This window comes from Pinus tabuliformis, chromosome Q (genome assembly GCF_031772625.1).
Source record: "Pinus tabuliformis cultivar Carrire ecotype Pingquan chromosome Q, CPIR1, whole genome shotgun sequence".
NCBI lineage: Eukaryota > Viridiplantae > Streptophyta > Pinopsida > Pinales > Pinaceae > Pinus > Pinus tabuliformis.
Genome location: NC_142296.1, coordinates 1,321,036,633 through 1,321,051,878, shown reverse-complemented (window position 1 = coordinate 1,321,051,878; position 15,246 = coordinate 1,321,036,633). Strand labels below are relative to the sequence as shown.

The 15,246-nt window shown below is 36.6% G+C and overlaps 1 pseudogene; it reads left to right on the top strand.

The window, feature by feature from the left end:
- Positions 1-15,246, top strand: part of LOC149224690 (phosphate metabolism protein 8-like) — a 59,910-nt pseudogene that overhangs the window by 38,914 nt on the left and 5,750 nt on the right.

The window sequence follows — 15,246 nt, the reverse complement described above, 5'->3', positions numbered from 1 at the left end:
GATTCTCAGGGCCATAAAGAATAGGGGTGTCATATGTTTTTGGTTCTAACCACATTATGATGTGGATTTTGGATGGATTGTATCTTTTTCTTGGCACAAAAACATTTTGGCTTACAACACTAGATTGTATATTTTTCTTGTCACAGAAACATTTTGGCTTACAACACTAGATTGTATCTTTTTCTTGTCACGGAAACATTTTGGCTTACAACCTAGTAGTGATTTCTTGTGGCAACCTAACTATGTATGTTGAAAAGAAATTTTCAATGGAATATTTCTTTCTGTAAAATATTAATTATGATAAAACAATTTCGATAAGTTATTCTGTGAACTTTGTGTGGCTAGCTTAGAGGAATAAAGGAAGGAAACAGATAAGTATTGAAAAATAGTTTCCATCATTGCTGGTTAATTAGTTATACTCGAAGCGGTTGGGTTAAACTGTGTAATTGTGGTTGTGTTGAAATAAAGTTTCTAGAACTAAATTAAGTTGCTGCAAATTAGCAAAACTATTTATGGCTTCTATTAAACTCAAACTGAAAACTATTATTTCAGTGGTTGTAGCTAAAAGAGAAAAGGAAATTAATGAAAGAGGAATCCATGAGTAACTTTGTGAGATAACTGGGGTTAGTTTCTGGGCCAAGTCAATAGGGTCAATAGGTTAGAACCAATCCCCATCTCCTTGAAGGCTCATTCAAGAGGATAGAGCCTTCAAGAGGATAACTATTGTCCGGGTAAATCTCAGTCAAGCACTTCAAGATTATTGATAACTGATAGACCATGTTGCACTGAAATAGACCTTGGTAAAATCCCATCAGTCGCAGTAACCAAGATTCATAACAAAATAATCATTGGTCTATTGATATCGTAAGGAATTCAATAATAACATTCCATTCCAACTCTGGACAAGAGATAATGGCCAAAGGCTTAGGAAAATGGCTAAATACAAAAATCAAATGACCAAACAGTCTCAAATGAGGAGGCAATCTACCTCATAATAAGTTTTATTAAATGTCAAAAATCCACTGATAATTTTATTCAATGAGGGGACACTTTAGAAATTAAGAGCACTCATTATCAAGTTGCATATGAAAAAGGCTAAATATAGAAATCAAATGACCAGACAGTCTTATCTCATAATAAGTTTTTGAGAGCACTCATTATTAAGTAGAGTAGGAAAAAAGCTAAATATGGCAATAATAACCTAAACCAGAGTCCAATAATATAATGTTTGTAGGAGTTACTAGAGCCAAGCAGCAGATAAAGAAATGTGATGATGTAATTTCTCAATGCCTGAAGATGTTGAGTCTTCCACCTGAATGATTGTTACCACATGCCAGTCGAGGACATTAATATTTTCCTCAACCATAGGATGAGGATAGGACCATGCTAGAAGGGAAACAAAAGAAATAATCTTTCTATCCAAAATTTGAAGGAAAGGCCTAGACTGGTTCCAGACATATAGACACTAGGCTTCTTCTTTACACCAACCCAGTTTTGAAATGCAAGTCCTAAAATCAAACAGCCAAATACAAATCTATGCTATTAAATTGAACAAAAGGGTGGAAAATTTTACCTCCATAGTCCACACAATTGACAAGGAGGAAGCATTACATGAAACTAGCCAACTCTGGACATTCCATTCCAACTCTGGACAAGAGATAATGGCCAAAGGCTTAGGAAAAAGGCTAAATACAAAAATCAAATGACCAAACAGTCTCAAATGAGGAGGCAATCTACCTCATAATAAGTTTTATTAAATGTCAAAAATCCACTGATAATTTTATTCATTGAGGGGACACTTGAGAAATTGAGAGCACTCATTATCAAGTTGCATATGAAAAAGGCTAAATACAGAAATCAAATGACCAGACAGTCTTATCTCATAATAAGTTTTTGAGAGCACTCATTATTAAGTAGAGTAGGAAAAAAGCTAAATATGGCAATAATAACCTAAACCAGAGTCCAATAATATAATGTTTGTAGGAGTTACTAGAGCCAAGCAGCAGATAAAGAAACATGATGATGTAATTTCTCAACGCCTGAAGATGTTGAGTCTTCCACCTGAATGATTGTTACCACATGCCAGTCGAGGACATTAATATTTTCCTCAACCATAGGGTGAGGAAAGGATAACACAAAAGGTCACACAAAGAAAGTGGTATAATGAACTTTCAGTTAACCATTACTTTTGCCTGACAGCAACTAGATTTGATCAGAAAAATCATCCGATAATCTTGCATCATCCAATCCAGAATCATTAATGCTTTACATAATTGGGAATCTCTTCATTTCCTTGCCCTTGAAACCATTATTTAGCAATTTATATCTGAGAGAATTAGATTTAATTCAGATAATAAAATTTATAGTTTTTTAGTAAATTTAATTGATGATTGTATTATTATGAAATATAATATAAATAATGAAATTTAAATGGTTGGATTTGAGATGTTATATTGTAGAATGAATTTTTCAGATTAATGACATCATAAAGATTTAGTTGACCTTTCGAAATAAATATTGTGATTTATCTTTAAAATATAGTTGACATCTATTTATAAAAAGGAAAAAAATAATGAAATTTGTATTATAGGATTCTGAGGGCATTAGGATTATTATTTCAGTCATTTTTCAGATTCAATAGGGGAGATTCAAAGTTGCGAGCAGGCGTAGAGACTCTATGCAAGAGACAAAACCAGCAATTAAATAATTGTAAATTGACCAAAAATTGCCTGGGAAGAAGGAAATTTCTCATTAACAAGAGGAATATGCCAGCAAAGCTACAGAATGATTTGTTGTTGTTCGATGAATGAGAAAACAATCTTCTAATTCAGAATACTATTACAGACCAATAAATGAAATAAACATTGCAGAAGTGGAAACACTGGATATGAACAATAGACAAGAGATAATGGCCAAAGGTATAGGAAAAAGGTTATATACAAAAAATAAAATGACCAAACAATCTCAAATGAGGAGGCAATCTACCTCATAATAAGTTTTATTAAATGTCAAAAAGCCACTGATAATTTTATTCATTGAGGGGACACTTGAGAAATTGAGAGCACTCATTATCAAGTTGCATATGACCAGATAGTCTTATCTCATAATAAGTTTTTGAGAGCACTCATTATCAAGTAGAGTAGGAAAAAAGCTAAATATGGCAATAATAACCTAAACCAGAGTCCAATAATATAATGTTTGTAGGAGTTACTAGAGCCAAGCAGCAGATAAAGAAATTTGATGATGTAATTTCTCAACGCCTGAAGATGTTGAGTCTTTCACCTGAATGATTGTTACCACATTCCAGTCGAGGACATTAATATTTTCCTCAACCATAGGATGAGGATAGGACCATGCTAGAAGGGAAACAAAAGAAATAATCTCTCTATCTAGAATTTGAAGGAAAGGCCTGGACTGGTTCCGGACATATAGACAGTAAGCTTCTTCTTTACACCAACCTTGTTTTGAAATGCAAGCCCTAAAATCAAACAGCAAAATATAGATCTATGCTATTAAATTGAACAAAAGGGTGGAAAATTTTACCTCCATAGTCCACACAATTGACAAGGAGGAAGCATTACATGAAACTAGCCAATATAAACACGAGTTAGTAGAAGAAATACAAAGAGAAGAGGCTTAGGTGCAGGATAACAGAGAGCCTTGACTTCCATGAAAAATCCTAACAAACAAATATGAATCAGTGTCGACCAAAGAAACCTCCAAGGAATCTATCAGACATATCAAAAATTAATTCATACCAAAAGTCAAGAGGGTTTCGAGGGTTTGTTTGGGGTCATTGCTGCGATGTTCCATTTTCCCTTTGTCTTTCTGCTCGGGGCCGATTGTTGGGCGAAGCCCTCCGTTGAGGATGGCACGGGACGGCCGAGGATGGCATGGGACGGCCGAGGGCACGAGACGGCCGAGGATGGCACGGGACGGCGAAAATAACAGCGAAAACAGCGAAAATTCACACATACCATCATGAAAAGCCACAAACAACATCAAAACATCCACAAAAACCCTAAACCCTCAAAACCTGCCATAGAAAGTTTATAAAATATCCAAATAGAGTTGTTTCTGTTGAAAAACATAGAGAAATTGTTGGTAGGATTAAAATCCTACCGGATACAGGCCATTGATGGTCGTCGACCTCCCCTGGAGCTCACCAGACCTTCTCCACACCTGCAACGACCTTTTCCACACCTGCAACGAGAAGAAAAATCCATTAGACAACAGAAAACCACAAAAAAAAACCAGCACAAAACAACAAATTAAGCAATTACCTCAAGCTCGGTAAAACTGCAACCGGCTCCTCCCCAAACAACAAAAATTGCGAATAAGACCACCACCAAAGAAACCCTAAACAACCAGCGCTCCAGAACGACTAAGAAATCCAGGAGGAAAACCACAAGAAAGGCAGAAGCGATGTTCCAACCACAAACCCTAAACCTCGAACAAACTTTTGCATCAGCACCTGCATACCAAATGAAGCGCGCAGGTCCACAAACCCTAAACCTCGAACAAACGTTTGCAATAGCATCTACATACCAGACGAAGCGCGCAGGTTCTGGGGTCGTCCCGCGCCATCTTCGACGGGGAGCTTCGCTCAACAACCGGCCCCGAGCAAAAAGACAAAGGGAAAATGGAACATCGTAGCAATGATGCCAAACAAACGAAGGAAATGGCACGGACACAGAATTTTATGTGATGACACGATGCCCAACACGTGGACCTCCACGGTGGACAGGTGTCGTACCAGATCCATGCGCGTTGACACGTGGTTTTGCGACGTGGCGAGAAGGGCGCACAAGTAATGGCGACCCTCCCCTATTTTGGTTGTACATTTTTCAGACCCATTTTAAACCTCAAAATTCCTCTAATAGAAAAAGTTAAATCCCTACTATTTACCTAATATTTACTAATAATTAAATTAAATTTATGGAAGCTCTTTTCCAAAATAAACATGTCTACTCACATAAATAATAGTCAATTAAAAATGATATGATAGATTGTCTAATAAATAAATATTCATTAATTAACTAAATGTTAAAATAAAAAATATATGAATTATTAAAAAAAAAAAAAAACATTTTTTAAATATTTTATAATTACGCCGTAAGGCGTTTCCCTTTGGAAAAGACTCCCCTGATTGCCACTCTCCACCGTTTTTCACAGTTGATCTTTGTGTTAGACGATTGAAGTATTATTCACCATCCACGTGAGTTTTGGTTGGTTACCGTTTTTCATTGGTTATACAGTATAATGGCTTTTGTTGTGGCTTACCTTCTTGTTTATTTTTAAATTTGAGTTTCTTGAAAATGGGAGGAATCCTCGACAAATTGCACGCCAATAAAGTGACAACAAATGAATGTGAAAAGATGGGGACCGGAGTCGATCACGAGTCTATGACTACAATACGGAAGATTCACAGCAATTCATCTAAGCCGTTCGGAGATCTATTTAAGCCACCCAATGTTCTCCTTCAATTCCCCCCTTCATTTCATTAACATCGTTAGCTTGTTTATGCCCCTCTGTATTACATTTTATTCTGCGAGTGCCTCTTTTTTTCTTTCAACATACATTGCCTCCTTTCCTATTGCATTCACTCTTCTCCCCATATTCAACATATATGGTATTCTTTAGAGCCAATCTTCTTTGATTCTTCTGAAATTTTCGGAGTTTTATAATTGGAATATAATTATCTTGTTTTGATGCCTTTGATGTGCATATACTTCAGTGTATCGGGATGATAATTTTTTGGTATATGTATTGCAGAGTCATCCATAATGGTGCTAGCTAAGAATCGACTCGTGACAGAGAAGGGCCCTCGATTTGACTGCCTTCTGTCTGGTGAGCATCACACTTCTTTCTTTGGCTTTTAAGTTTTTCCTTTTTCAATGGTATTAAGCTAAAGTTGTATGTATTCGTTTCTGATTCCAATCCGCTGTTCTAGATCTGGATGACACATTATATCCCTTAAGCTCCGAACTAGCTGCAACATGCACCAACAACATCAGAGGTAATCTTGTAGCTAATCTGCCCCTAAAAAATTGTGTAATTTCAGTGTTCTTTTGAAGGAAATGTTAATCTTTAGATTTTAATCTAAACCAGAGTCTGAAATGCAACCCGGAAAGCTTGGAGTTGCATAGTTAGATTGCCATCGAACAATTTCTTGGAATTTACGTGAGCTTGTTATATGCATCTCCAACTTTGCAACTTGAAGGTGATCAGACCCAAATGGACTATGGGCTTAGTGTTCATATTCAACACGCCCAATATATTGTCTATAACTAATGCATTGTTGCACACACAGAGTTGGATCACCCCACCCCTACTGGGGTTGTAGATGCAATTAAGACTTCTCTTAAGCCATTGAGGTAACTTTTGAGGTTTGAATTGTGTGTGTGATCTGGTTGTTGTGTGACAGATTATGTGAATCAAAAACTGGGAGTTGAAAAGAGCAGAGTCCCTGACTTGAGCAAGAGAGCTGTATAAAACTTATGGGACAACCATGGCTGGACTCAGGGTAAGCATTCAATCCCTATTGTTTCATGTAATTCAACATGGTATTTCAACTTTTAAGGTTAAAATGACTGATTTTTAGCATTGGGAGTCTTCTGTAGCTGATTATTGAGGAATTCAGCAACCCCCTTATGTGTCATTGGTTAGAAAGTAGCTTAAGAGTGGGGTCCCTTATGTGTCATCGGTTAGCAAGTAGCTTAAGAGTGGGGTTATGAGCTGCTTTCAATCAGAACCTGCTTCCTGGAATGACTGCAGAACATCTGAGACATACTATCCATAATTACTCCATGGTTTTCTATGATTTTACTGGCCACTACTCTGCCATGATACCTTTTGCAAATTCATGAGACTGAAACCCTGTTTCTCATCTGTGGTCTTTAAGCCTCAAGGAACTCTCTTCTTGCTCCGCTAATGATAATATATGAATGCAAATATAAGGTGTTCTAGATGTCTTTATTTAATAACTACTACCGATATCAATTTCTAAAATATGGAATTATGATCAACGTTATGGCTAGGAATTGCAATTGGATTGAGAACCTTTTTCTCAACTTTCATGTTCATGAATTCCTTGCATATTTTGACAGTATTCTTTGTTCTACGCAGGCAGTGGGCTATGAATTTGACTATGACGATTACCACAGGTATCTAAGAAATCTTGTATCATCTTCTGGTTGGTAAATTTACAGCTATCTAACGTTTCAACTTTCGACAAAATCAGAGAAAATGCCAGTGATTTGACTTTCATTGTTTAGACTGTTTGGAATACCATTGATTGCTTTTGGCCTTACACGCTATCCTGTTTCACTCACTGGAAACAAACATTTCTTATATAATTTTGTTCATGGAAGATTGCCATATGAAGATCTTAAACCAGATCCTATGCTGAAGAACTTGTTATTAAGCATGCCTCAGAGGAAAATTGTAAGATCATATGGATCCCTTCAAATTCTTTTTACGATGATATTAAATGAAGTCCTAGGTTTTGTTTGGAAACTTATTAGCGTGCTCGTTAACCGCTTGTAACTTTGTTCTGCAAAAACAGATATTTACAAACAGTGACAAAGTTCATGCTGCAAAGGTCCTTAACAGGCTGGGATTGGAAGATTGCTTTGAAGGCATAATATGCTTTGAGACACTTAATCCTCTTTCAAATATTACTAAAAGCAATAATGAATGGAATATGCCCGCTAATAACTCTACAATCCCGAAGACATCCATAATTTGCAAGCCCTCAAAAGATGCCATGGAGCAGGCTCTTCGCCTTGCAAACGCTGATCCACAAAAAACGGTATGGTAACAAAGATTTTGATGGCCATTTTCCTTCAGCTATCCATTTTTTCATGAAAATATTGACTCATCCAGGTACCGTAAAAAGTTTATACCAAATCCCCCTTAGTAAACAAAGAAGGATAGCTAACACCTCTACTTTGGCCCCAGTGTGAGGGTACAGGGGTATCCTATAGCGATACGTTTTCTAAAAATGACCATTCTGGCTAAAATCCCCCAGGGTGAATGACCTAGTTGTCTTTTGAGAAGTTATGTTGCAGTGGTATTTTCACAAGAAAAAGATGCATGTTGCTCTGATCATGTCCCACATACTGCACAATTATCAACTTGTCTCTGAAAACAGTCCTTTTTCAACGAGGAGGATCTACAAAGAGAATATTGTATTGAGTCCCAAAACATAAATCTGAAGGTGTGTGACAGAGATGTTTAAATAAGAAAGAGATGTTTGTTAGTCTGATCACATCCCACATACTGATCAATTATACATCTGTTCCCGAACAGCCCCTTTTCAGTGGAGAGGAGCTACAAAGGGACTGTTGTACGCAATTGTAATCTAGACTCAAACCAATCTGGCAACCTGCAATTCGACATCATCAATTTTTATTTACCTTATGCATATCATTTCAACAACATCTATTGTAAGAGTTTCTATTTAATCTATTATGTTTCCGTGCAGATTTTCTTTGATGACAGTCCCAGGAATATAGCCGCAGTAAAGCGTGCAGGCCTCCATACCGTATTGGTAAAGACCATATAATTGTAAATGGGATATAATGCTTTTGTAAAAATACATAATTGGTTGAATCTTCATCTAATTACGCCGTAAGGTGTTTCCCTTTGGAAAAGACTCCCCTGATTGCCACTCTCCACCGTTTTTCACCGTTGATCTTTGTGTTAGACGATTGAAGTATTATTCACCGTCCACGTGAGTTTTGGTTGGTTACTATTTTTCATTGGTTACCATTTTTCACCATTGATCTGTGTGTTACATGATTCAAATATTATCCACCGTCCACGGGAATTTTGATTGGTTAGAGTAAAATCGTTTTACAGTGTAACGGTTTTTGTTGGGGCTTATAGTTGGTTAGGGTAAAATCTTTATACAGTATAACGAATTTTGTTGTGGCTTACCTTCTTGGCACTGTGTCAGAGCATGGACTCATTTACATTTACGTTTCCAGCGGAGATGATGAAGATCAAAATCCCTTGCACAACCCATAGTGGTTTACAATTTGTTTGTAGACCATTACAATTCCCGACATGAACCGAGGATAGGATGAATGCTTTGGTGCTTTCATTAGCGACAATTTTTTCATTATTAGCCATGATCTAATCAGGGGGAGTGCGGAAGTTTATGATCCAGAAACAAGGGCATGGACAACACTGGAGACTATGGGAGATAAAGAGAAGGGAAAGGCCCACTGGCATGTCTGGTTGTTTCTTCTTGCAGCAAGGAGTGATGGAATGTGATTCCAATGAAAACGTGTGGAGGGCACTGGGTTCTCTTGCTAAAACCCTTGAAAGGATTTAGTGTTCTGGGAAGATTTTTGTTTACGGTAATGCCGAGAGTAATGTTAAAGTTTGCTATATCTATGAGCCGCCTATAAGAACTGCAGCAGGAAAGCAAACAGAAATGATTGGGATGTACAGAGTATTGAGATTTGAAATTAAGTAACAATGATTACCATATTGTCGTTTGAATAATGTAGTAAGAAATTTCACTTTCTTGTTATCCTTGAAGGAACATTGGTAATAGATTTTGTCAGTTGAATAGCGTAGTAAGAAATTTGACATTAATGTTATACTTGAATGAACATTGGTAATAGATTATGTTATACTTGAATGAACATTGGTAATAGATTTTAGAGAGTTCCTGCATTAAAAATGATGTTATTTTTTTTGGATGAGTTTAGAGGTGCACAACTGAGCAATGTTGGTTGGTTGTTAAAAATTTCAAAAGTTTTATGGCATCCTAGAATATTCTAGAATACAATTTTACAGAGACTGAAACTCAAAACTTTTTTTTTAGGTAAATTGTGTGTGTTATTGATCATTAAATATTTCTATGGCATTCGAGAGGACAATTTTTACCATATTTTCGTTTGAATAATGTAGTAAGAAATTTCACTTTCTTGTTATCCTTGAAGGAACATTAGTAATAGATTTTGTCAGTTGAATAGCGTAGTAAGAAATTTGACATTAATGTTATACTTGAATGAACATTGGTAATAGATTATGTTATACTTGAATGAACATTGGTAATAGATTTTAGAGAGTTCCTACATTAAAAATGATGAATGATGTTATTTTTTTTAGATGAGTTTAGAGGTGCACAACTGAGCAATGTTTTATGGCATCCCAGAATATTCCAGAATACAATTTTACAGAGTTATTTTTTATTAAATATTTCATTTGTTTCATGGTATTCCAGAATACGAATTATGGACCTTAAATTTGTTGCAGTTTCTCGATGCATATCCCTTCTCTTCTCGTTTCATTTTGTCAATTTTACTTCACCAAAATTATACACACTTTGATCAAATTAGAATATTTAAGCCTCCACTTAATGAGTTCTACGCTCACGATCCCATGAGTCGTGAGATTCAGTAGTTTTGATATTCAAGTTTTTTCATACTTAAAGTTTATATGTTTAGCATAACTTTAGATTCTATATTTAGTCTTGTCATGATTTTAGCTTTTATTATGGGTAATTTATAAATCCAATTTCATGTTTTTACTTTCTAGATTCTATATTTAGTCTTGTCATGATTTTAGCCCACAATGACTCAACATGCTATATGTTTTGGATTTTCAAAACAATACTTTTCACCCACAACATGCTATATGTTTTGGATTTTCAAAACAATACTTTTCACCCACAACGACTCAACATGCTATATGTTTTGGATTTTCAAAACAATACTTTCGTTTTATGTTTTGACTAGATCATGAACTAAGATCATGTAAGACATTTTATGATTAATGTAAGAATGTTTAGTTTTTTCTCATGGAAAAAAAAAATAAAAAATAAAAAGTTTCATATAGTTTCAAGAATTATGTTTGCATTTTTTTAGTACTAGAGAATTTAAAATGATGTTGTTTATTAATTAGGTGAACAAAGTATTACTATAATACAACCTCTAATAATTATAATATGTGTCATTCAAATAAGCTAACATTATATGAAACACATTTATTAATGTAGTTATGTTAGTTAACTAAAATAAGTTAAAATTTGTAAGTATTGATTGTAGGAATTTACAGGGTAAGTTCCTCAGACAGAACACCAAAGGACACCGCTCACAAACAGATCACAGATCAATACGCCAGTACTTTTGATGTGGTTAAAACCCCCAAAGAGGGAAACAGTCCACGGCCTGAGCCAATGCGGCAACTTCAGGCAATTTATGAATAAAATAATGAAAATTTACATAAGCTTCTCTCATGGACGGTTACCCTACAAATGACCCTCCATGCTCTTTAAATAGAGATCATGGACCAATCGGGTGTTAAGCCACGGATCAAGTGTCGGTAATACCGAGGAGAGAATGAACCGTCGGATCACTACATATCGTGATCGTCGGATTGTAAGTTACAAAATGTACATAGTAAAGAAACACACTTTACCTAACTCTATACTAGATCAAGTTATACTTAACTATTCCCTATGTGTCGGAATATCCTAACATCCCCCCTCAAGAACAACTTGGGATAGGATTGAAGGATTTACAAATATGACACAATAGGAGAAGGAAGGAGGCACTAGAGCCTATCCCCCCTTAGTGACAACCTCCTGAACTCCAACCATAAATCAAAGTTTAGTGAACTTCGCCTCTGTGAGAGCCTTTGTAAAGAAGTCTGCAACTTGATCATCTGTTGAACAATATTGCACTTCAAGAACATGGTCGTGAATGAGCTTTCTGATGAAGTGCATGTGCAGTTCAATGTGTTTGCTGCGCTAATGTTGGACTGGATCTTTGCATAGTTGAATGGCACTTTGATTATCACACCAAAGTGTAGTTGGATGTTGCTGCTAAAAGCCAAACTCTGACAGGATCTGACGAAGCCACAAGGCTTCCTTACTAGCTTCTACGGCACCACGATACTCTGCTTCTGCTGAAGAAATAGAAATGGCACCTTGTTTCTTGCAAGCCCATGTAATATGCCCTGAACCAAGAGTGAACACATAACCTGCAGTAGACTTCCGATCATCAGGGTCACCAGCCCAATCGGAATAAGTGAAACCAACCAATAGAGGAGATGCTTCGGCACTGTAATGAATCCCAAACTGAAATGTACCTCGAACATAACAAAGTATTCTTTTAGCTGCTTTCCAATGACTTTCACATCGGTTTTGCATAAACCGAGCAACAAGGCCAACAGCAAAGGAAAGGTCAGGACGAGTATGGGTTAGATACAAAAGTTTTCCTACAAGTTGACGGTATAAGGTAGCATCAACTTCAGGAGAAGTAAAAGTGACTGAAAGTTTGACACCAGACTGAAAGGGAGAAGGGGTTGGCTTATAGTCTTCCATGTGAAAATGGCGTAGAATATCACAGGCATACTTGGACTGGGAAAGGGAAATACCTTCCTTGGATTGCAAGACTTGAAGACCAAGAAAATAATGTAAGTGTCCTAAGTCTGTCATTTCAAACTTCCTTTTAAGGCTAGACTTCACATGGTTTATAAGGTTGGGATCACTACTAGTCAGGATAAGATCATCAACATAAAGAACAAGAATGATAAAAGACTTTCCCACTTTCTTAGTGTAGACAGTATTGTTAGAATGACACCTATAAAAGCCATTTTCTAAAAGAAAGTTATCCATTTTGGCATACCAAGCTCGAGGAGCTTACTTGAGACTATAAAGGGATTTCTTAAGCCAACATACAAGGCTAGAGTTTGTTTGTATAAAGCCAATAGGTTGTTCCATATAGATTTCTTCATGCAAGTCTCCATGCAAGAAGGCAGATTTAACATCCATTTGATGGACTTCCCATTTGAAAGAGGCAGCAAGGGAAAGAACAAGGTGGATAGAGTTCATTTTGGCAACAGGGGAGAAGGTTTCAGTGTAGTCAATGCCTTCAACTTGTGAAAAACCCTTAGCAACAAGACGAGCTTTATGTTTATCAACTTTCCCATCTGGTCCATACTTGGTTCTATAAACCCATTTGCATCTAACAAGTTTTCGTCCCTTTGGTAGAGGAACAAGATCTCATGTATCGTTTGCCAATAATGAATGATATTCATCATTCATAGCTGCTTCCCAATCTGGATGGCCTGAAGCTTCTGCAAAGGTGTCAGGATCATAATTCACTGAAGCTTGAGCCAGTAAAGAAGAGGCTCTCTTGAACGGAGAACGTGTACGTCGCTGATCTGTAGGATCACCGACAAGATCACCTGCTGCATCCCGAGTAGCACGGACCCATTTTGGAAGCTGAGGAGCTAAAGGAGGATCCCGAGAAGGTGGGGGAGGATTTTCATCCTCGCTTTCATCATCTGAAGAAGAAATATTTTCAAAAGTAGAAGAAGAAATATTTTCAAAAGTAGAAGAGAAAGGAAGAGGTGGCACATCCGCCGAACTAGGCTCGTAGGCCGATATATTTTCAGCAAACTTTACATCTCTTCTAATGATAACATTCTTGGACTTAAGTGGAATAAGTCTATATCCAACAAAAATACATTTTTCACTCTTAGGTTCTAAAGCTTTATGTTTCTCATCTGGAATATGGGCCCATGCTTCACTTCCAAAAACACGAACGTGACTTACATCTGGTTTAATTGAGCTCCATGCTTCTTCTGGAGTGATATTATTTAAAACCTTAGTAGGAGTGCGATTTATTATGTAAATTGCACAGTTAATTCCTTCTGCCCAATAATTAAGACTAAGTCCTTTAGATTGAAGCATACAATTAGCCATTTCCTTTAAGGTGCGATTCTTTCTTTCAGCTACACCATTTTGTTGTGGAGTATATGGAACAGTATGTTGCATTTGAATTCCATTCTTAGTGCAAAAGTTGATGAATTTGTTGTTAACATATTCTCCGCCATTATCATATCTTAGCTTAAGATTTGATGTCCAGATTGTTTTTCAACAAAGGCCTTAAAGGCCAAGAACATGTTAAATACTTCACTCTTGAGTTTTAAGAAGTATACCCAAGTGCGTCTGGAGAAATCATCAATGAAAGTTAAGAAATACTTGTAGCCAGAGAATGAAACAACTGGAAGTGGACCACATAAATCACTATGCACAAGCTGTAAAGGGGTTGAGGCGTTCCAAGAGGCACGTTTTTCAAAATTGTCCCGATGAGTTTTCCGAGTACACATCCGGAACAAACACCATCTCTGCAAGATACCATTGGAAGACCTATCACCATATTTTCTTTACATAGATTCTGAAGAGAGCGATAGTTTAAGTGACCAAATCGCTCATGCCAAAGTTTTCTCACTTCATCATTATGAGCAACAAATACTGAGGGAAGATTTGATGACCCAAAGTTGTGAAACTTATACAACCTTGTAGAATCATCAGCAATGCCAGTAGCTAAAATCTGTCTAGGATCTCTTAGGTCCTTAATTACAACATCGTGAGGTGAAAATTCAACGATTTTACCTTCACCTGAATGAGTTATCTGATATACAGATAGAAGGTTGCAGGATAAGGTTGGAACACATAATACATCATTAAACTGAACGTTGTCTATATGAACAGTTCCAGTCCCTACAACACTAAGAGATCTATCATCACCAACATATATATTTTTGGTGTTATAATCATTTAAAGAAGAAAACATGACTTTGTTTTTGGCCATGTGATAAGAAGCTCTAGAATCAATGAGCCACTCATGAGAATGAGAAGAAGAAGATACATTTAGTGCATAGCCAGACCGAGATGCTTGACAACCACATGCAGAAAGTGCCACTCCTGAAGATGAAGTTGAAGTTGAAGAGTGCTCCAAATGGATGTTATGCTTCTTCATTGTTGCTTCCAAGGCTTCCATCTTCTTAAAGAATTTGGATTCTAAGTGGCCATCTCGATTACAAAAGTTGCAATGTCTATCAGTCTTCTTCCCTTCGTTTTTATTTATATTATCATTTTGTTGAAATGATTTTTCATTTTGAGGCTGAAATTGCTTAGGACCCTTGTTTGGTTTAGGACCATTCCTTTTAGGATACAACTTCTTAGGATTCTTTGAATTTGGTTGATGTTGGGCGGGTAACGCTTTCTTAGGAGAGTTTCCAAGATGAATAAGACCAAGGTGTAAGAGTTTTTCTTGTTCTCTTATTAAAGAATCACAAAAAGAATCAAAGGAAGGGGACTTGTAGTCTTGTCCTTGAGAAATGAAGGCTTCTCTTGTAGAATGGAAGGTGGAAACAAACACAAAGTAGGCTGGTCCCAACTTAGTAAGAATGGAATAGATAAGGTTACTATCT